The following is a 21,905-nucleotide window of genomic DNA, read 5'->3' on the forward strand; positions in this document are numbered from 1 at the left end:
GTGAAGCAGTCGAGGGAAAGAAGTTAATTTCAGGGGGAAATTATAAATGCAATGAAGCATGCAAAATGAGCAAGTTGGATGTAATGCCATTATGCACCATGAGTGAAGCCATAGGTGTTACGTCTTCAGGAATCTGGAAACCGTTTGAGTTTGCAGTCACTCTTTGCAAAGTGTGTGTGTGTGTGTGTGTGTGCGCGCGCGCGTGTGCACACACACACGCAAAGTATTTATAATGCATGTGCAATTAAGAGGCAAAGCCTAGTTCCACAGCATTTACTGAGACGACTCAGAAAAGACCGTAAAATACTCACAGGTGACAAGACAAATGAGCAACCTGCCTCTTTTAATGGCTGCATAAAGAGTTGATATTGCAGACAGAAACTGCTGCTGGCATGACAGTTTAGCCAAGTAAGAAGATTAGAACTGCATGGTAGCGAGATGCTGATGCCCACATTCCTGCCATCGTTTTCCCCCTGCAGTAGGGATGATGCATATGACAAACAGTTGCTCCCCATGGAATCTCCTCCAGAATGATCCCCATGTGGAAAACAAGAGCAGATCCATTGCTCTGCCTTCTGCAGGCTGATGAAATCCACAAAGCATTCCACCCAAGGCAACCCATTTGGGCTGGCTAACAGAACCTGGCATTTCATTTCCATAGGCACAATGTTCCCCTGCCATATGTTGTGCACTTCAAAACGAGTGCAGTGCTGCTGCAGAGGTGGTTTGCCCTCCAGTCAAAGAATCATGAGCAATATATTTTTGCATGTGGGTGTCTCAAGTTCATACACTCTGAACAACCAAAGAGGAACCGTAACTCAGTGGCAGAGAGCTCCTACTTTGCATGTCCCAGTTTCAATCCTTGGCATCTCCAGGTAATGTAGATAAAGACGTCCTTCTGAAAGCCTGGAGATCCACTGTCAGTCAGTATAGAAAATATTGAGCTGGATGGCCTGATTCAGTATAAAGCACTTTCCTATGTTACCAGAAACACATGTTACGGTTAAGAACATTCCATCTAAATATTGAATAATCGACTCCAGATGCAATTGGACTACAACTCCCATCAGCCCTGAATATTGGTCATGCTGGCTGTAGCTAATGGGAACTGGAGTCCAACTATATCTGAAAGATCACAGGTTAACCACCTTTTTTTGCATCTTCAGGCAAATGTGTGTACTGAAAATGTTAAGAACACAACAAGACCTGCTGGGTCAGGCCAATGGCCCATCTAGTCCAGCATCCTTTTCTTACAGTGGACAACCTGAAGCCTGCAAGCAGGATTTGAATACAGCAGCACTCTCCCCACTTGTGATTTCCAGCAACTGGTATTCAGAGGCATACTGCCTCCAACAGTGGTAGCAGAACACGGACATCGTGGGTAGTAGTCACCGATAGCCTTATCTTGCACAAATTTGTCTTATCCTCTTTTAAAGCCATCCAGGTTGGTGGCCATCACTACATCTCATGCACACAAATTCTATAGTTTAAATGTGTGCTGTGTGAAGTACTTTCTTTCGTCTGTCCTGAAGCTTCCTATATTCAGCTTCACTGTATGACCCTGAGTTCTATTAAATACCGAGTACTATTAAATATTCCAGGACAGCAACCATCTCTTTTCACTTCCTTGCTGCCCAAACCTGAGCTGCTTGCTTGCTTAACACGACATAACTGCCTCTAGCATCCCATGTATGACTGAAGGGACAGTGACCAGAATGAATGGGGTGCTGTTGCCTTTATTCCCTTACTTGTGTCTAAAGCAGTAGGAGAAAAAGTATCTTCAAATAAGCTTCTTAGTGCCACCTTGTGGCGATATGCCATTTTTAACTTTATGCTAAAACTACAGAAAACTTTCCGATTACTTTCCAAAATTTGCAAAGAACAGGTCACATCACACTCATGTCACAAAAGAGCCTCCAAGAGCTGCATCCACCATGCCCAATTTCCCCCCTGGCCATGTAATATCTAAATATCTGTTCAGACAATCCTGAGACAGCTCAACTCTCATAAATAATCATTGATTGTGGAAGTGTTCAGACTGCATGGGTGAGCTGAGGAAGGTGACTTTCTTGAGATGGCAGTAGGTCCACCTCTCTGGGCTTAGAAAGAGTGAAGGTGTCTATTCTAATATTACACCATTGTTAGTTGCAAGAGTTTGGCTGGTGTGGAGGATTTTGCTCCATCTGAACTGGGCCTGAAGCAGACATTTTAGTGCCTGGTACACATAATGAACAAAATAATAATTGCCAGTTTGCTGCCTTTTGTGTTTAGCCCTCTAATCTGGCCACTTTAGTCTACCTAATGGTAGGGCTGGCCCTGATGAGTTTTTCCTCACCAAAAGAGGTACTTGAGAGCAGTGCCCCATAAAGTTCTGGGAATGTAAGTTGACTACTATTCATACCATGGTCACTGTGAAACAGTGTTTGTGCATTCGGCTGTGCCATCCTTTACAACATGTCTCTATTGGCTCTGCCTTATCATTCCATCGAGGCTCATTCTCATAGCAGCTTTACCACATCGAAGAACAATGCAACCAAAAACAAATACAGCTAAAAATCACACCAGTCCAGCAGAAACACACAACAGCAGAGTTCATCAAAATCTAGTGACCTAGTTAAGGATGACTGCCTCAAAAGATGGCAAAAGGATATTTCCAAATTTGTCTGGGGGAGCAAAAGGCAAAGGATCAAACGTAAGATAGTTACAGATACAAAATAAAGAGGAGGCTTCGCCCTCCCAGACCTTAAATTATATTACAATGCTGCATGTTTGGTTTGGATTAGGGACTGGATAAAACTGGAAAAGGAAGAAGCATTAGATTTGGAAGGACATGACAATAGATACGGATGGTATGCATACTTATGGTATGGGAAAGGGAAAGTACATAACGGATTCTATAACCATATAATTAGGAAATCATTAATGAGAGTGTGGGAAAGGTATAAAGATTTAATAGAACAAAAAACACCTTGGTGGCTATCACCAATAGAAGCTTCGTTATTCAAACCGCTTGGCAAAAAGGGAAAGTGGCCTACATATAGAGATTTATTGAAAGACCAAGAAGGAAAATGGAATGATGTTTGCTCCCCCTAATACTTTGAAATAAAATGTTCCTTTCAAGTCAAGCCTGCTCATGTACTACACACCGTGACTTTGTGAGTGGGGGCACCATTTGCTGCCCTGACTCAGCCACGTCACATCCACCCATACATTTAAAGTACAGGATTTCCTTCAAAGAATCCTGAGGAACATAGCTCTGGGAGGGATGAACTACAGTTAACAGGATATGTTGGAAGGTGCCATGTGCTTTAAATGTATGCCATGGATGTGGACTCATTCAGCAAAATGGTTTCGGCTGCGTCTGGAAATCCTGGGCAACAGGAAGATGTCGCAATTCCAAAATTGTCAGGCTGAAGCCTTCTGCAGGCTAGGTCATGATCCCAGAGGGGTCTCCAAGCACTGCTGAGGATTACTGCAGATCAGAGTCAAAGTCCCTGATGAACCAATCCCACGTGCCGGGGGGGGGGGCAAACAGTGGTGCAGAAAATTCTCAAAAACTTTTTTGTTGAGGTGTGCCTACATGACCTCTGGGGTTCTGGCCCAAATCCCACCCAGGCCATAAAATCCTGCATTAAGAAAAGAAAAGAAAAAACCTCCTGAAAGATACAGCAAACTTAATTTCCTGCCCTGAACTCTGCCCTGAATTGCCAGCCATTTCCCCCCACTAAACAACTACCGCCGGCCACCCCTGAGAGAGAGAGCTCCATTGCTGAGGCAGGTCAATGTGAGGTCTGTGTTCACTCTGTACAGCACTTATGAGTAAATACACTAAGCATGCAGTATGTATTATTCTGTCTGCTTCATTTTGTACAGTTGTTTAGGGGTTCCTGGTAACCTGCCAGCGCAGCTCTTCTTTCTACAAGCAGTCATGTCCTATCACTAGCAATAACTGAACGTCCCCAGACTGTAAACCTAGAGGCAGCGGCTGGAGGTCATTTACCCAAAGGGTTAATGATAGGGCTGTAAGGCATTCTCTTTGCAGTCTTGGCATGCCTGTAAACTGGTGGTTGTTAGTTTTATAGGGGGTGGAAATAGGATTTTCTTTATGGCTTTGACAGGAACTCCCATCATGGCATAATTATAGAAGTAAAAGAAGGTTGAGAGTAATGAATACCATATGCTCCAGTAAAAATGCAAAGCCAAGAGGTGTGTGTGTGTGTGTGTGTGTGTGTGTGTGAGAGAGAGAGAGAGAGAGAGAGAGAGAGAGAGAGAGAGAGAGAGAGAGAGAGAGAGTACTGTGTGTATCCATGTCATAGACAGGCAATCATGGAATTATATTTGAAATTTTAGATCATGGCTGCATATCAAAAATTAATAATGAAGGGTTGCATATTGAAACAAATGTTAAGATGCATTAGAAGGACGCAGGTGGCACTGTGGGTTAAACCACAGAGCCTAGGTCTTGCTGATCAGAAGGTCAGCGGTTCGAATCCCCACAACAGTGTGAGCTCCCGTTGCTCAGTCCCAGCTCCTGCCAACCTAGCAGTTCGAAAGCACGTCAAAGTGCAAGTAGATAAATAGGTACCACTACAGCGGGAAGGTAAACGGCGTTTCCATGCGCTGCTCTGGTTTGCCAGAAGCGACTTTGTCATGCTGGCCACATGACCCGGAAGCTGTACGCCGGGTCCCTCGGCCAATAATGCAAGATGAGCACCACAACCCCAGAGTCGGTCACGACTGGACCTAATGGTCAGGGGTCCCTTTACCTTTACCTTTAAGATGCATTAGGGAAAGGCTGCAGCTCAATGGTAGAGCATCTGCCTTGTGGAAGGTCCCAAATTCAATCCCCAGCACCCTGCCCTAAGGTATAGTGAGAACTGCAAAAGATGCAGAATCCTCCAGCCCAAAACATTCAAGGTGCCAGTATTTACTTTAGCCAGAGTCTCAGACCAAACGCTATGGAACCAGTAAACATTGAAGTGGGGTGTGGGGGAGTGGAATTCCACAGACGTCAGGTGTAGATACATATGTTAGATCCAGTAAAATGGATCTTGAAACTGCATAATTCTTTTTCATGGGTACCCCATCACCATCACAGCCATCTTCTAATCATAGACCACACCTGTCTCCATTGACAATAAGAATGACAGATCCAGTGTTTTCCAGTGCTGAGTAGGGTTGGGCGATATATCTCTATATTGTCCAAAACCAGTTTGAAACTCATATGTGATATCAATTTTGTAATTTCTGATCTGGCCATATATCGTGTGTGTGTGCGCGCGCACGCGCACTATGCAAAAATCACAATGTGGGGGAAACCGTGAAGCCAGCCAATGTCTCTACATAGCTCCATCCTTATTTCAACCATCAGTACGGTATATTGTGATGTTTAGCTGATGCTATATCACAATGTTGAAAACCAGATATCGCCCAGCCCTAGTGCTGACGCAACCCAAGAACACAAATCAAGTATGGACTTTCCTAATTTTTACAAGAAATACCCTCTAAAAGCTAGTGAAGTAGCAACTGGAGAGGGGTTGAATGTGAATGTGCAGATATGATGCCTCCAGCAACCAAAAGAAGGAGATGCCCTGCAAAGCTCGCAAAAGATACCACAGCAAAATAAGTTGAAATTCTAGGACAATGGACTGTATCTGATGACAAGAAGGTGAGGGAGAGGGGAGAAAAGCACCAGTTAGTAATATATACATGGCATTTTATTTAGAAATGTACATAGGATAATATGTATAACCTGTATAACTTTTTTTTAAAGGACTTACAAGAGAAAGATAATTGCTTAGGTCTTCATTACCTATATATACTTCACACCAGCAGGCATTTAAAGGTTAAAACAGAAGGCACATGCTGAATCTCTATTGGCAGAGCATCCCACAAGACTGGGCTAATGACAGGCTCTGTTTTTTGTGGCTGTCAGTGTCATTACGCCCTGTTCAGCCCACATCTTAAGCACAAGCATGGGCTAGGAGACTGGAGTACCTTCACCAACCTTCCGATCACAGGAACGGAGACAGGTCCTGGTGCAATGGGCTCACACCTGCTCATTGTGAGCACCTCAAACGCAGCAGAGTAACGGAAGGGAAGCTGCGGAGGTTTTTTGAAGCATACCTAATTTATTTCTAACACTCACTACAAATCACTACAGACATACATGAGAGGAGCAGCTCTCATGCAGCCATCTTATCTCTACATAGATAAGAGCGAAAGGTTTTCAGGCAAGAGAAGGAAGAACCAAAGAGCAGCTTCCACCCCCTCCTTTCGCATAACATGAGGGTAAAACAAAGATCAGGCAATTCTTGCAATGGGAGGGGTGAAATGCCAACAGTCAGATGAGACATATTCCTCCTATATTCCTAGGTGGCAGCTATGACGCTCGCTCAAAATTCTAAATATGCCCACAGCCCAGAAAGGTTGGTGACTCTTGCTCTAGGGATAGTGCAAGTCAGAAACTAGCAATTAAACATCAGACAGAGAAGGCTGCAATGGCAATGCGCCAAGTATATGAAAAAGGTCAAGATTAGAGAACAACAAGCATGTTGTGGGACAGAGAGCTAGTCTGAACTCTAGTGACAGAAACAGGAGTCCTTAGAGTAACTAAGGAATAGGTTTCAGCTTCCAATGAGGTACACACATGCTCCAGAACATGGACATGGAAAGTGACAGGAAGCCTGAAAGAAACACATTATCCAGCATTTCCGCCCACGAGATCAAAAATGCTACATTTGGATAATACTGTAGTTAAAGTTTCAGCAGTGCACACTTCTGTTTATATAAAAATGCATCAATCACTTTCCCAGAAATCTCAAAATAGTAAACAAAAATAAGTGGAATCTAAAAACATGATAAAAAACCACAATACTTTTAAAAAAACTGAAATTGTTTAACTTGTGACGCAAACATGTTCCACTTCCTGTTGAGTGTAAATTGAGTCCCCCGCTGCTATGGGAAAGCACGCTTTGGTTTAAGAACAGACATCCGGAACGGATTAAGGTACCACTGTGATTACCACTGCATTGCCTCCTCATCTGCAACCTGCACAAGAGGAGAGGATCTCTGCTGGTTTTGGTGTTATCTTATTCTCGTAAAGAATCATGCAAAGTTCAAAATTATCCCACCTCAAACCTCCAAAACTGGATCTGGTTATGGATGTTAATGCATACTTTCCATGCTGTTGGAGATACTCCTCTCAGTACAAAGGCACTACCTCTTGAGGAGGGAGAGATGGTCAATAGTATCAGCTGAGTGGGAAATGAGTACAGCGTGTTTCTCTCAGAACAGAACTATTTTCTTTATGTTTATACTGCCCTACACACATAACCATGCACATGTTTACAGGTCTAGTTCTGTCTACTGCAGGCAATGGAGATACCAAACCAATTTGCAACCCTTTCCATCTGATGCCTGCTTCATTTTACAGGGTCAGGCTGCCAGGATTTGTGATGCAATGAGAAACAGTGCTGAGAAGCAGCACAGTGGGGGAGGCAATGCAGGGAATTTTCATGGGCTCCCATAAACATCTGAAGATTTGCCTTGTGGAAGATAGCTGTCATGCTGAGGCAAAGCACAGGTGCGGAACACAGGCACTGCTCCGCAGGACATGGCATGTGTGCAAAAGTGACCTCTTCCCTTTGCTGGTGTCTGCTAAAATCCATGCTTCCCATCATGCACATGGTGTGTCATTTCCCATGAGTGCCTGCCTGTTTCTGCCATCTGCTGTGATTTATTGAAAATGGGCAATGATTAATAGCTTAGTCAATGCCGAATGAAGCCATTTTCTTTCATTTACCTGCTCCCTGACCTCCCTCTGCAGTCCCAGACAGGAGCTAGGGAAGTGTATTAATCATGCACTTAAAAATATTTAGAAAGGGAGATTGGCTTGGAGCCCAGTCCTCCCCCCCCCCCACACACACACTTCCCTTAATGGACTTGCTTTCTACAGAGAGTGTATGCTAATTGTCAGGTACCAAAAAAAAGGAGACTTTGAAATGTAAACGAGTCACTGGAGGTATTGCTTTTTTGATGGTCTAAACCCAAGCTCACTCTGGGGCTCTCTGCAAAATATATATTTTAAAAACAGTGATAAACAGTGGGAGGCAGTCAAATACAAACATGCATGCGGAGTTTGAGACTATTGGGAGGTATTCCAAAAAAAAGACCAACAACGGTGGTTACGTATGGCATAAAGCTGGAGTTGATTGAAAAAAGGCTTTGAGGTTGTCGTGGATAATCAAAGTGAAGTACATGATGCTGTGTATTAAATGGAAGATACAGAGTTATTACACTTGACTCCCCGCTGCCCATCTGTGAGTTGCCAAGGAACTCTCCCTGCCAAAAAAAAGTATCATTGGGACTGTATTATTAATAATAAATAAACCCCACCCATCTGGCTGGGTTGTCCCAAACACTCTGGGCAGCTTCCAACAAAATATTAAAAACACAATAAAACCTCAAACATTAAAAACTTCCCTGTACAAGGCTGCCTCCAAATGTCTTCTAAAAGTCATATAGTTGTGTATCTGTTTGGAATCTGATGGAAGGGTATCCCACAGGGCACAACTACCGAGAAGGCCCTCTGCCTGGTTCTCTGTAACTTCACTTCTAGCAGTGAGGCAACTATCAGAAGGCCTTTGGAGGTAGACCTCAGTGTCTGGGCTGAACAGTGGGGGTGGAAATGCCTACCAAATGTTCTGCAGGAGTCAGGCCTATTTTAACTGCCAAGTATATTGACTCCATAAAGTTGCTTTCTAAAATTAAACAAGGAAAAGGGAATTTTGCCTCTTTAAAAAACAAAAAAATGACTGCAGAGCAATGGCACTGGTGGATGAGTTGAAATGCAAAGTTTCCTCTTTCTTTTGTTACTCACATCTTTAACAGCAATAATGATGGAGCAGCCATATTGGTTTAAGCAGGGCTGGCCCGGCCCGTTTCTCTGCCTGAGGTGAAATGGGAAGGTGCCAGGCCACCTGCCCAAACCAAAAGCCTCATTTATTGGGATCTTACAGCAGTGGCTTCCAGTGAGATCTCATGAACTCTTGCAAGATCTTGCCAGAAGCATGTCCTAAATGAATATATTTTCCCCCATCCACACCTGTTTTTGGAATTGTTTTTACAATGTTTTTAGGACTTTGTTTTAAATATATTTTTTATTGTTTCATTACAGTACTTGTTTGTCACCCTGGTCTTCTTTGAGAGGAAGGGTGGGATATAAATTTAATATCAAGGACAAATGCATATCAAGGATTTGATACGTAATCTTCTCCCTGTTTTGTTGCCTGGGTCTACAGATAGGGAGTTCATCTGATATTCCAATGCATTTCAGTGTGATTGCCTTGTCTTTTTCTTCAGAGTTGATAACCACTGGAGGGCTATTGGATTGGTCTTTTCTAAGGTGTTCTTGTGTCCACATGTCCATTTCTCAATGGCAGACTCCATATCATCCACAGGAGAGCAGGGGGTAACCCCACAGAATATTCACTGCTTGTTGGAGACCAAAGCTTTGTTGACAGCTTAATTAACTGTGTTCGTAATGAATTTTTAGCCACATGTGACTGAGTAATTATCAAACAAGCTCTAATCTCTTTCCCAACACATCAAAGTAGTACGCGCTCAAATAACTGTTTAGACCTATCTTAGATAGCATTCTTTGCATGCTAATTCTAATATAATTAAAAATAAGTCAGGGCTCAGGTAATTATGGAAGGTGCTTACGCAGCATAGCAATACAACATGAGCCTATGTTTTTCATGATTAAGGCATTAAGATCTTAGTTAATCAAGAAAGTTTCCAAACACTTGGGGGGGGGGATAATAATAATACAGCCTCTCAGTGGACTCTTGAAAGGTTGTCAATTGCCCAAAGTCACTAGCTCCCAAATTTGTCACTTCATCTAATCTCACAAAATGTTTCTGAAAGGGGAGAGGGAAAGGTACTACATTTTTCTAATGTTGCTATGGAGGCTAACCATATTCGCATAGACCTGACTGGTCTAGCACTGCTTTGTGGTTTGTCTCCTTTGACAAAACCACAGGAGATCAGATCAAACATCTCAGAGAAGACACACACAAAGCCCAGTATCAGAGCTCTCAGGTTGCATCATAATGAGCACTCTTAAACTGAAGAAGCAACAACCCATATTTCTGTAAATGTAAAATGGTTAGCTTTTCCATGTCATAAAAAAGCGGGGGACGTGATCAAGCCCAAAGTCAAGTAACTGGGGAGCCTCAACTATTTCAATAACAGAGAGGGAATTGTGTGCTTAATTCTCTCACACTGAAATCAGTGGGGCTTAGAAGTGCTTAACGACCCCAGGATTCAAGCATAGTTCATTGGCCCTCATCCAGTCCACCACTGCATTCAGACACCAACCCAAAGCTTCCACATGTGCCACTGGCCTGATCCAGCAGGCTCTTCTTATGTTCTTATGCTTGCAGGCAGAATATATTTTATTTATTTTATAAATTTATAAAACTACTTTACTGCCTGAAAGCCCAGAAGCAATGTACAAAATAGAAATGAGATACAAAAAGCTGCAAGTTCTAAAAGCAATTAAAACTGTTCCTACAAATTCTAGAAAGCATAACACCATTTCTATTTCTGTTTCAGTGTATCTGACGAAGTGTGCATGCACGCACATGAAAGCTCATACCAAAATAAAAACTTAGTTGGTCTTTAAGGTGCTACTGAAGGAATTTTTTATTTTACCATTTCTATGGATGTACAATAAATGTTCCATAAATAACTCGTTCTGCCGTCTTCGGTACTCGAGGGTCACTTCTGTCAAATTCCGCTTGAAAAACAATTATGTCCATGTGGAGACGGCAGTATCAAATCTGCAGCACATGTACTCCTAGCTTGCTCTCTTTATAAAGATCTGCGTAACAAGGTTATTACGCCTCTTCTATCATCCATACCAGGTCGTTCATCCACTGCCACAGTGTCCTCCCTTCTTGCAGACCAAGATTACCAGGTAACAGCAAACATGGCAAAAAAAAATTAGCTGGGGCAATTAGAATTAAATCTACCATCTGACTAACCCATTTAATGCCTAGTAAAGAATGCCCTTTACTTTCTTTACTAGGAATGCAGGTGGTGCTGTGGGTTAAACCACAGAGCCTAGGGCTTGCCGATCAGGTTGGCGGTTCGAATCCCCATGACGGGGTGAGCTCCCATTGCTCGGTCCCAGCTCCTGCCAACCTAGCAGTTCGAAAGCACGTCAAAGTGCAAGTAGATAAATAGGTACCAGTACAGCGGGAAGGTAAACGGCATTTTCGTATACTGCTCTGGTTCGCCAGAAGCGGCTTTGTCATGCTGGCCACATGACCTGGAAGCTGTACGCCCTTGGCCAATAATGCGAGATGAGCGCCGCAACCCCAGAGTCGGTCACAACTGGACCCTTTACCTTTTAAAGAAAGCCCACTCGTTCATATGTTTTACTTGTGATCAAGGACAGTTATTAACTCTCTTATTTGTATAGTTGTAAACTTTCGGAATGCATTTTGTTTAACCAACCATCTAGCTATATCTGTATTTGATTGTATTTGATTCCTTTGCTATGGGCTCATGGCTTGTTAAATTAATTTGAAAGCCTGTAGTCCAAGTCAATGCCACAAAGCAGAACCATTCTTCATAATGCTACAGATTTAATGCAAGTGATGTGATAGTCAGTCTGCAGGTAACTGGCAATTGGAGCCAATAATTACTTCTGATAGGCTGGGGCAGGGGAGACAGGGTCCTTGTAGCTGCTACTTCCCAGGCCAATGGGTGGGATCAGGCTCACCTTCTCCTTGCTCTGATGTTCTACGTAGAAAGCAAAAGCCAAAACCTACCATTGGCTTTGGTCCCTTGACAAATAGAAATAGAAATACTTTATTGTCCCTGTACCAGTTGTTTACAGTGAGATTAAATAAGCGCCCCCCCACACACAAAATCTCTCAGTCCTTGTTACACGCTGTGTGCTGTTGTATGACCACCAATGATACTGTCTTCCATTCAGCAACCTCACGGCCCATGGGTAGAAACTGTTCTTTAACTTGTTGGTGCGGCTTATCATGCTTCTATATCTCCTGCCTGAGGCCAGGGGATTAAAAAGGTGCTGGCCAGGGTGTGAGTCATCCCTGAGAGTGTTCCTCACTCTTCTGAGGCAACAGTCTCCCGCGATAACATCTAGCGGACTCAGGGGACAGCCCACGATATCGTGTGCTGTCTTCACCACCCTCCGTAGGGACTCTTTGTCCATGGCTGTCAAACCAGCATACCACACCGTAATGCAGTATGAGAGAACACTTTCTATTGTAGACCGATAGAAGGAAATAATCAGTTGCTGTCCAACCTTGTTCTTTTGCACAAGGAAATGAAGTCTCTGTTGGCCTTCCTAACCACCTGGGCTGTATTGACCTTCCAAGTTAGGTCTTCACTAAGATGGATTCCCAGGTATTTAAAGGAAGAGACTCTCTCCACACAGCCCCCCCCCCCGATATACAACGGGGCTAGCTCCCCTCTCTTCCTCCAAAAGTCCAACACCATCTCCTTTGTCTTGCCAATGTTTAGGTGCAGATTGTTCTCTGAGCACTATGTGGATACCTTTTGAACCTCCCCCCTGTACGCAGATTCGTCTCTGCCTGTAATTAAACTCATTATGGTGGTGTTATCAGCAAACTTAATAATTGCAGTAGATGGGTCAGATGAAATGCAATCATATGTATACAACGAATACAGGTATAGACTTAGCACGCATCCCTGTGAAGTGCCAGTGCTGAGCTTCAGGGAGGTAGATGTAACAGGTCCAATCCTCACTCTTTGTGTCCGATCTCTCAGAAAGTCTTTAATCCAATCACAGATGTTAGAAGAAAGGTCCAGGTCCCTTAACTTTCCGATGAGAATGGAAAGGATGGTATTGAAAGCCGAGCTATAATCAATAAACAGCATTCTGACATAATTCCCTGGTCTCTCCAGATGACTCACTGCAAGGTGAAAAGCTGTAGCAATGGCATCAGCTGTTGACCTATTTCTCCTGTAGGCGAACTGGTGTTTATCAAAGTTTTCTTTGGTGGTGGGTTTTCAAACATGATGGAACACAAGCGGTTTGCAGAGAGATGTTAAAAATCCTCGTCAAGACCCCTGCTAATTGATCGGCAAAATTTTTTGCCACTATTCCCAGCATGCCATCTGGGCCAGCAGCTTTGGAATGAGTACTTCTGGTGTTTTTGAATCACAGTATGATACATTTTCCTGATCTAAAGCTTAATGTGATCTCCCACCCATACAATATATCAAGCTCCCTGGAAAGCAGCAACTATGTCTCATTTTGTGTAAGTCTTTGCAGGTGCCTTCAACCTATTTTCCTTCCACATCTGTCTTCAACAACTACATGTAGGGGCACTTAAATACTAAACCATGCCCAAATCAAAACCTGGCGGGCAACCAAGAACAGCATTTTTTGTCTTCACCTTTTTTCAGGCTGCAGGATTTGTTTATTTGATTGGAACGGAAAGTGTCCAAGGCAAAAATTCTGGTCTATGTGGCTTTCCTAAACGATTGAGACTATTTCTCCCTCTTTCCCTGCATGAAAGGGGGATAACACAGTCATCATTCTGCTGAAGCCTGCAAGAAAGCAGGGGGTTAACCTGTATTGGAAAGAGGGCACTCAAACCCCTGATTGTGGCTTCCACAGATGTCAGGGCATATGCTCCTTTTCCCTCCCAGCTGCTGTAACTCCGCTCTTTCCTGCGGCCTTTCGAGCCATTTGCCAACAGAGAAGCTGCGTCTGAACAGATTTCTGCCATGGCTTGACTTCATTAATCAAATCATTCCGTGACATGAAACCATTCAGGACTTGGTGGAGGTGTGAGGCCAGCAAGCTTGGGATTCACTGAATAGTTCCATGGGATGCATCAAAAGTGACACAGAGGCACAACTTCTGTGAGAGAGCGGGGCTTCTATACTTACTATTAGACCTCTATATCACAAATGGAAGGGCTAGAACAGAGAACCGTGACCGTGCTCCACTGTTTCTGTTAACCTCTATCTTCCTCAGCTTTTGGCCACGGCAGCTACAATGGGCGGAACATAAACAAGCATTTAATCAGCACCCAACCTACCCTGGTACATAACATGCAATTGTTAGGTCAGCTGTATCATCCTACCAAGTGCTGAGGAGGATTTTAACACAAGATTCCTCACCTGGTTAGAAATCGGGAGACACAGACCAGTAGGGTTCATTTGGTAGAATAGCACAAACAAGTGGCTTTCAAAGTAGTCAGGTGAACACAGTGGTCATGCAAAACTGGCAAATTGCAAAATACAATTTACTGCACTGGTTTGTAATCTATTTCTGAGCTCTTTTCAAAGTGATGGCACTTACTTGGGTCCCCAGCTATGTGGCGCTTTTTAAGTCTTTGAAAGAATGCCTTCCCCCATATTAATCTGCCCATGTATTTCCAGTCATTGGTTGAGAATGACTTTCAAGTGCCCGAACCATTGGTTAGTAAGACAGGTGGGCCCTGGTAAACAGGGAGGTGGCTTTTTTATTATTATTGTAGCGCTACAGCTATAAAACTTTGCTAGGCTCACAGAGGAAACAGGTAGCATCCAAGGAAGTTGTCAAAACAGGTGAAGAAAGACAAACTCAAGTCACAATAAGCAAGGTCTGGAATAGCTCAGTCAGTAGAGCATGAGACTTTTAATCTCAGGGTTGTGGGTTCAAGCCCCACACTGGGCAAAAGATTCCTGCATTGCAAAGATTCCTTGTGGTCCCTTCCAGTTCTACAATTCTAAACAAACCAGAAACTTTCTAACAGAGAGAACAGGAAAGAACCTTGGATAGTTCCAGGTAGCCCTGCCTGAAGCTTTCTCCCAATGTGAGCTGTAGGAAGTTGTTGTCTTAGCAGAGAGCTAAAATCAACTGTAGGCCTATGTAGGCTGGCAAGCCCTGTAGTGTGGTTAGCTCTGCCTCCCTATAGGGGGTGGTTTTGTTAACTACCCTGGAAGATGAAAGACAGCATATAAATCAATTGATTTACTGAGGTGTTAGAATGACTCAGCAGCCATAGAACCCTCTCCTTCGAGGAGAGACTGCTTTCCTGAACAAACAAGAATATAGAAAGCATCTCCTAGGCTCTGTGTATAGTGGGCAATGTAGCAAATCATGATGAATATCTTTTACTTGTGGTTGCCCACAAATACAGAGTCTATCTGCGGATGGGATATTACAATACCACCCGTCCAGAACAGCTGAGGGCATTGCTTGGAAATGTAGCTCAATAAAGGCCACAGTTTAGACAAATGAGGTCAAAGCAGAATGTGCCGTCAAAAAAAGGTCAAAAACATGCCATTTTAAAGAAAACCATGGAAAACATTTGGAGGATTTAGATCCCGTTCGGACTCTGTCCCTAGACTGATAAGTAGGAAGGCAGGCAGGTTTGCTGAGGGCAAACTGAGCTTGGTGGGGCAGTGCCCCACTCAACCTAATAGGACAGTCTCTAATGGGGGCAAGAGGGGGGGGGCAGGATCTGGAACTTCAATTTGTCCACTGCTGCATTAAACCTACATTTTTTAAAACCCTATAATAAAGCTAGTATTTCTAGTAATTCAGTTATTAAAGGGCCTCTGTAGAGTGGTTTATATTGTTCAGTGATGTGATGACTTACACTTAACATGACTTTTGGGAGAAGTCTTTTGCAGAGGTCAAGGGTGTTTTAAGAACTGAGTTGATGTTAAGATCTGAGAGTGGGCAGCAGCTAACCTGAGCAATACAGTACATAGGCAGCTTAAAGAGGAGCAATCTGCTCTGCCTTAGGGCCCTCTGGTGGCAAGAAGATTGAAAGCATCTAATTGTCAGCCACACAGCGAATGAGACAGGACAGTAAATTAAGATCCAGTCTTCTCAAAGTCAATACAAAGGGTTTCTCTCTCCTTCCAGCATAACGTTGACATGGGTTAGCATTTAACTGGTGGACACCATTGAAGAGAAAGCCTCCCTCATAAGGAACATCTTGTAAATGCTGTGGAAATATCACTAAACTAAATCGAAGAGCAAATCTGCAAACTTTAGAATCCTTCCCATGTATGTTCTCACTAACAGATTTTGAACAATAGCATGGAACTGATTTGTTCACAAACAATACATTCTGGCTTGAAGACACAACAACATTGAGTAGGACAAAATTAAAATATTCAAAAAGAGCATTGATCCTAGACTGATCAGCTCAGTTACAGGTAACATCTCAGCAAACATTCCTTATAATATATTTAGTCATTTTGCAAATGTGAGTCCTATTATCATCAGTTACTTGTACTATGCTTATCACTATACTAGACCCCATCCAAATGGTAATGGAGACATGTCCCTTCCTCAATAATAAGACACACAAAGAAAAAGGGAAGAGAGAGAATATGCCAAATGTTAGTCAAGAAAAACAAGAGTCATGTAGATTTCCTACACAAATTGTAGGGAATGTGAATACCACTTTTGGATTATTTTAATAATTATTTTGGCAAGTTATACACACTTGCCAAAGATACAAATGAGGCTCCAACTCACATAATTTGTTGAAGGATATGAATAGACTCCTTTCCTTCCCCTGCTTTCTTTCCCTCTTTTAAGCCTGCATTTGCAACAGCTGCCCTGTAGTGCTGTTGCTGGATGGAGACAAGGAAGAATACTGTAATGTAAAATTTAGGTAAAGGGACCCCTGATCATTAAGTCCAGTTGCAGACGACTCTGGGGTTGCAGCGCTCATCTCGATTTATTGGCCAAGGGAGCTGGCGTACAGCTTCTGGGTCATGTGGCCAGCATGACTAAGCCGCTTCTGGCGAACCAGAGCGGCTCTGTGGTTTAACGCACCACACCACTACAGTGTAAAATTAGTAATACAGTATGTTAAATAGGATTCTGAGACACATCAAGACAGGAACAGTAGGTGGTGCTGCAGACTAAGGATTGTGAGGATCAGACCCTGGAAGGCAATATGTTGTTAAACCACATTTGTTTTCAAAGAGGAGAGTTAAAAAGGATTGTCTGCCATATCCAGATATGGTTAAAAAGCATTATACATATATATGTCACTAAGGGGAGAGATCACATAAAGATATGGTTGGAAAGGACAATTAACATCACACAGATTAACCCACACAATCCAAGCCTTAGTCATCAAAATACTTTTCACTGGGTGCCATACAGGTGAATTTCATTCAGGGTCAACACTGACTTTTGGTGAGCTTGTGTTGGCAATACACAACAGCTCAATTCTCTTCCTCTTCCAGTCACATGTCTCCTCTACCCTCCCCTATACAGTATATAGCAAGGTCATCCCAACTGCACATCATCCTGCAGCTGATCTTTCTGTTGATTTGGTAATGGAAGCCTGTTGCAATGGCCTATTTCTGAGGGATGATAGCATGTAGGAAGAAGCACTATGGAGAATCGAAACAGAAAGGAGAATAGGATCTGGTGCTTATTGGTATAAGACTTTTATTTCAGCTCTACATGCTTCAGAGTGAAATACTCCTTCAGGAGCTTGAAACACTTGCAAGTTCAGAAGAGCCACCTTGCTCTGAAAAACTGATCTTAGGAACCACCTTTGAACAAATTGCAAGGCAAAGTTATCTTTACTCCACATCTCTGCCATATTTTGAGGATCTCTCTTCTCTATAGCCATGTTCCTATAAACCTGGGGTGGCCAGGGGCTAAATGTGACCTCTCTTCCTGGCCCTTGGATCTCTCCACAACTGCCACACTCCACTGGGCGCACTCAGGGGCTAAGGTTCCAGCCACAGGCCTCTCACCAGAGTACTCGCCAACTTAGGCAGAACCTCTGGAGCAATGCAGACCAAACAAACCAAGGTGAAGGACAGCAAATCAATTTAGGTTCAAACATGATCCAGAAGCAAGGTCAAGAAATGGTCCAAGGTCAGTATCACAAGAAGTTCCACAAGAAACACCACAGCAAAGCCTGGGAACAAGACCACAGGGAGCCAGAGGCCAGATGCCTATGCCATGTCCAGCATCTGGAAGGCTCAAGAGCAGGCACCCCCAAACTTCAGCCCTCCAGATGTTTTGGACTACAATTCCCATCTTCCCTGACCAGTGCATCATGATGTGAGGTTTGAGGGAGGAAGCAGCCCACCTTTAGTGAGGAAAGCAGATGCTCTAGCTACAAAGTCATTCAATGACCCACTTCACTGTTCCTTTTATGCTGGCAATACAGCACTTTCCCAGAACTGGGTTTATTCTTTCTTTCTTTTTTAATGCTTGAACTTCTTTTTCTAAAACTCAGGGAAATCTAAAGACAGCCGCAGGCCCCACTTGTACTAAACACTGCACACTATTTGAGTTACAGTTTAACTCCCACCTGAAAGTAGGGGCCAACAGGTGAAGCGTGCAGGCTGGGGAGCAGCAGTCCCCGTAGATGGAATGCCATTAGCTGGCATGCTACATAAACCACCATTCTTCTCTGAATGAAAGCTTATGACCTCACACACACACACACACACACACGGCAAGTGGTAAATGACATCCCATGGGCATGATAGTACAAAATGTGGTCTCTTAACTCCACATGGAGAGATCCTTGTGTTTTGTTTTGTTTTGTTTTGTTTTGTTTGTTTTGTTTTCAGGCACTGCTCAGGGGAAGCAGTAGCACTAAAGAGTAGCTGATCTGTCAACCTGAGTCAACGACTGCCAGGATCCTCAAATCAGTTGCTGTGTGATTTAAGGTAGTTTAAAGTCAGCCGATATCACCAGGTTGCTTGCAATTCTGTGAATGATCCCATGTAAGCAAGTCCCACTAAGCAAAGTGAGACTGACTTTTGCAAACACTTTAATAGGCTCAGGCTGCATGTCAATTTATTGCACCTTAACTTCGGAAAGAATCTAGCTGCACCAAGTTTCCAATTATTTTTGTTTTCCTAATGCCATATCAGCCCCATGGGATTGTAAACTATGACAGTAAAAGAATGACTGCTAGAGGATTAGGTACGTTAGGCTGATGCTAGAAGTCAGTGCCAGGACTCGACCAAACACCCATTGCAATCTTTAGCACCCTGCAGCCTTTTCCTGGCTTGTTGAGTGATAACAAGCAGCTACTGCACCTCTAAGTGGGAGGGGAAACTACTCTTCCCCACATAAAAAGACTGCAAAAAAGCATTAAATGACCTTTTGTGTGAATTATTCGAATGTTTGATCATTTCTTCTCAATTTTAGTAATCACAAATAATATTTATACTGTTGTTATTATATTTATACCCTGCATTTCAGCAAGTTGGGCTCCCAATAGAGCATACCATTTTACAATTTTTTAAAAGCATACAGTGAGCTGGATCCAGTTGTTATACACAAAGTAGGCTCACATAAATTAATAAATTTAAATTAGTCATGTCTATTATTTCAGTGTGTATGACTCAGTCAGGCAGAATCCAATGTGTATTGTTTATGTAAGTTTAGCATTTATTCAAGCAGTATAGCTTCATACTCATATTCCTTTATTAGTCCTGAACTATCTTACATAATTTAGAAGTTAATCATATTTTTTTCTGTTTATACCACTTTGATCTTGTAATTTTAGCACATCACCTGATATTTCTCTGAACCAGATTAAGTTTTAGAGTATCAAAATAATAGCAGAATTGAGTGAAGAATAATCTGATGGACACTAGAGTAGGCTAGAGGTTGTAGCCTCATAGTGGATTCTGAACCACTAGCTGAAGACCAATTTATTTTATTTATTATGTTTACACCCCACCTTTCCCTCCAAAGAGCTCAGGGTGGCGTACAGAGCTCCTCCCATCCATTTTATCCTTGCAAGCACCCTGTGAAGTATGTGAGTTAGCCTAAGAGACTATGAGTGGTCCATGGTCACCCAGTGAGCTTCATGGCCAAGTGGAACTTGAACCCTGTTCTCCCAAGTCCTAGTCTGACGCTTTCACCATTACACCACGCTGGCTCTCCATGATTTAGATCCAAGTGCATCATTTTTCCAAGGGCTATGAAATTCACTGTGCATGCTAGCTAAGAACTCTGTGTTTCTGATGCAACATTAAGTTGTTATGAATGTCTGAGGAAAATGCTGGGAATGAATACATTTCTTTTCTGAAGAGTAATGTTAGATGAGAGCAGATATGGTCTAAGGTCTGCCAAGGGGGACAAAGAGAGGGCATGGCTTCCTGAAGTGCTGATTTATTTTAAGAAAAGAAACCCTGTGGTCAGATTGCCTTGCTCTTTTCAGATCTCAAACTTTTCATCCGCTGTAGGCAAGGGAAAGGAAAGTAGATATAATTAGTACATACCATGACTAATATGAAGATAGATCTCTCTTGAGTTTTATAGGTCATCAAGATACTTTTGATAGTGCTTTGCCCCTGAGTTCAAATACCATAGGAGGATCACACCATACATGCTAAGGTCACCTTCTCTGCAATCACCATGCAACAACCTCTTCCTGTGTTTTAAACCATTTCAAAACAGCTCATTTCATCTATGAAGCCAATTCAACTGCCTTCGACAACCTGGTGCCCTCTAGATGTTTTGGATTACAACTTTTCACGGTGTCATTTTCGCAGGAGACAGCAAACTCATCTATAGTGTTGGTATTCATTAATGTGTGGTTCCAATCAAACACATCTATGTCTCAAAAAGGACTGCATTCCCCCCCCCCATGTGCAAGGTTATCAACTAGAATGGGGAAGAACTCACACAGGTAGGTCCCCCATTTCTACATAAAGATTCTGATTGATGTGGAAGAGGTTACAACCCTGCCAAGATTTCCAATCAGTGTGCACATGCTAGAGTTCATTTAGGCCTGGAATGCTAAAGAACCAGTTACAAGGAGGCACCTGGGGGATATTTTGGTTCCTTGAACCAAGAAGTGGCACATGAAAAGGAATGCCATTCACTGGATAGATATCTTTGAACAGGGCAATGGGTTGCAAACAGGGTAGTTAACAAAACAGATTCCCATGATTTAGGAGGCATTTTTTTTAATTAAAAAAACTAAACTTGTTTCTTTTTTATGCCTGTTGTCTTTGTCCATGGAGTTTTCTTGGCAGGGATACTGGAGTGGCTTGCCAGTTCCTTCTCCTTGAGGGCACAAGGGGAAGGGGACGACAGAGGACAAGATGGTTGGACAGTGTTCTCGAAGCCACAAACATAAGTCTGACCAAACTGCGGGAGGCAGTGGAAGGCAGGAGTGCCTGGCGTGCTCTGGTCCATGGGGTCACGAAGAGTCGGACACGACTAAACAACAACAAACTTGTTTTAGGACACATAAATGGGCATGGTTATTTAGCAGGGGCAGAGGAAGGGGGGCGGTGGGGGCGGTTCTCCCCGTGTGTCACCACTGAGGGGGGTGACAAAATGCCAGACGGCACTCACCACAGGACCTGCAGTGCGCTTGAGTCATGCGTCTCTCCTGGGAGAGATGCGGTGGCTTCGGTGTGCGCAGGCTCAGGGCTGGTCAAACAGTCCGCGTACTTCCTCTCCCCCCAGCTGTAGGGTGGCTGAGTGGGAGGAGGCAGGCAGACTCCGGAAGCACCATGGTGCGCCCCGCCCCTATGAACGGCTTGCCCCACCCTCGCCCCGTCCCTATGGGCAGATCGCCCCACTCCTGGGCGTGCTGCCTGCCCCAGGCGCCCAAGCGGCTTCCTCCACTGCTGCTGTTTAGGATGTGCTTCTCCATCCTGGAGGCACAGTCATAGCTGCTGATTCCTTCTCCATATTTTATCTCTTCATGGATGAAAAACAAACTATCAGCTTATAAGGATAAGCTCTTTATTAATTGCTAAAGATAGAAAAGGAAAGAAACAAACAAAGTATATTCCACATGCTTGCACTCAGGAGGGCTGCGTAGAAGGTGCAACATATTGCCCACATGTAATTGACATGACATATGTTCATG

The 21,905-nt window shown here is 43.4% G+C and overlaps 1 long non-coding RNA gene and 1 other non-coding gene across 3 annotated transcripts in view; one reads left to right on the forward strand and one right to left on the reverse strand.

Moving 5' to 3' along the window:
- The window catches only part of LOC132592649 (uncharacterized), a 75,362-nt gene that overhangs the window by 40,027 nt on the left and 13,430 nt on the right, over window positions 1-21,905 (reverse strand). The window lies entirely within an intron of this gene.
- TRNAK-UUU (transfer RNA lysine (anticodon UUU)) lies at window positions 14,661-14,734 on the forward strand. Its single transcript has one exon. It is a non-coding gene; the product is annotated as a tRNA-Lys (tRNA).

This window comes from Zootoca vivipara, chromosome 1, assembly GCF_963506605.1.
Source record: "Zootoca vivipara chromosome 1, rZooViv1.1, whole genome shotgun sequence".
NCBI lineage: Eukaryota > Metazoa > Chordata > Lepidosauria > Squamata > Lacertidae > Zootoca > Zootoca vivipara.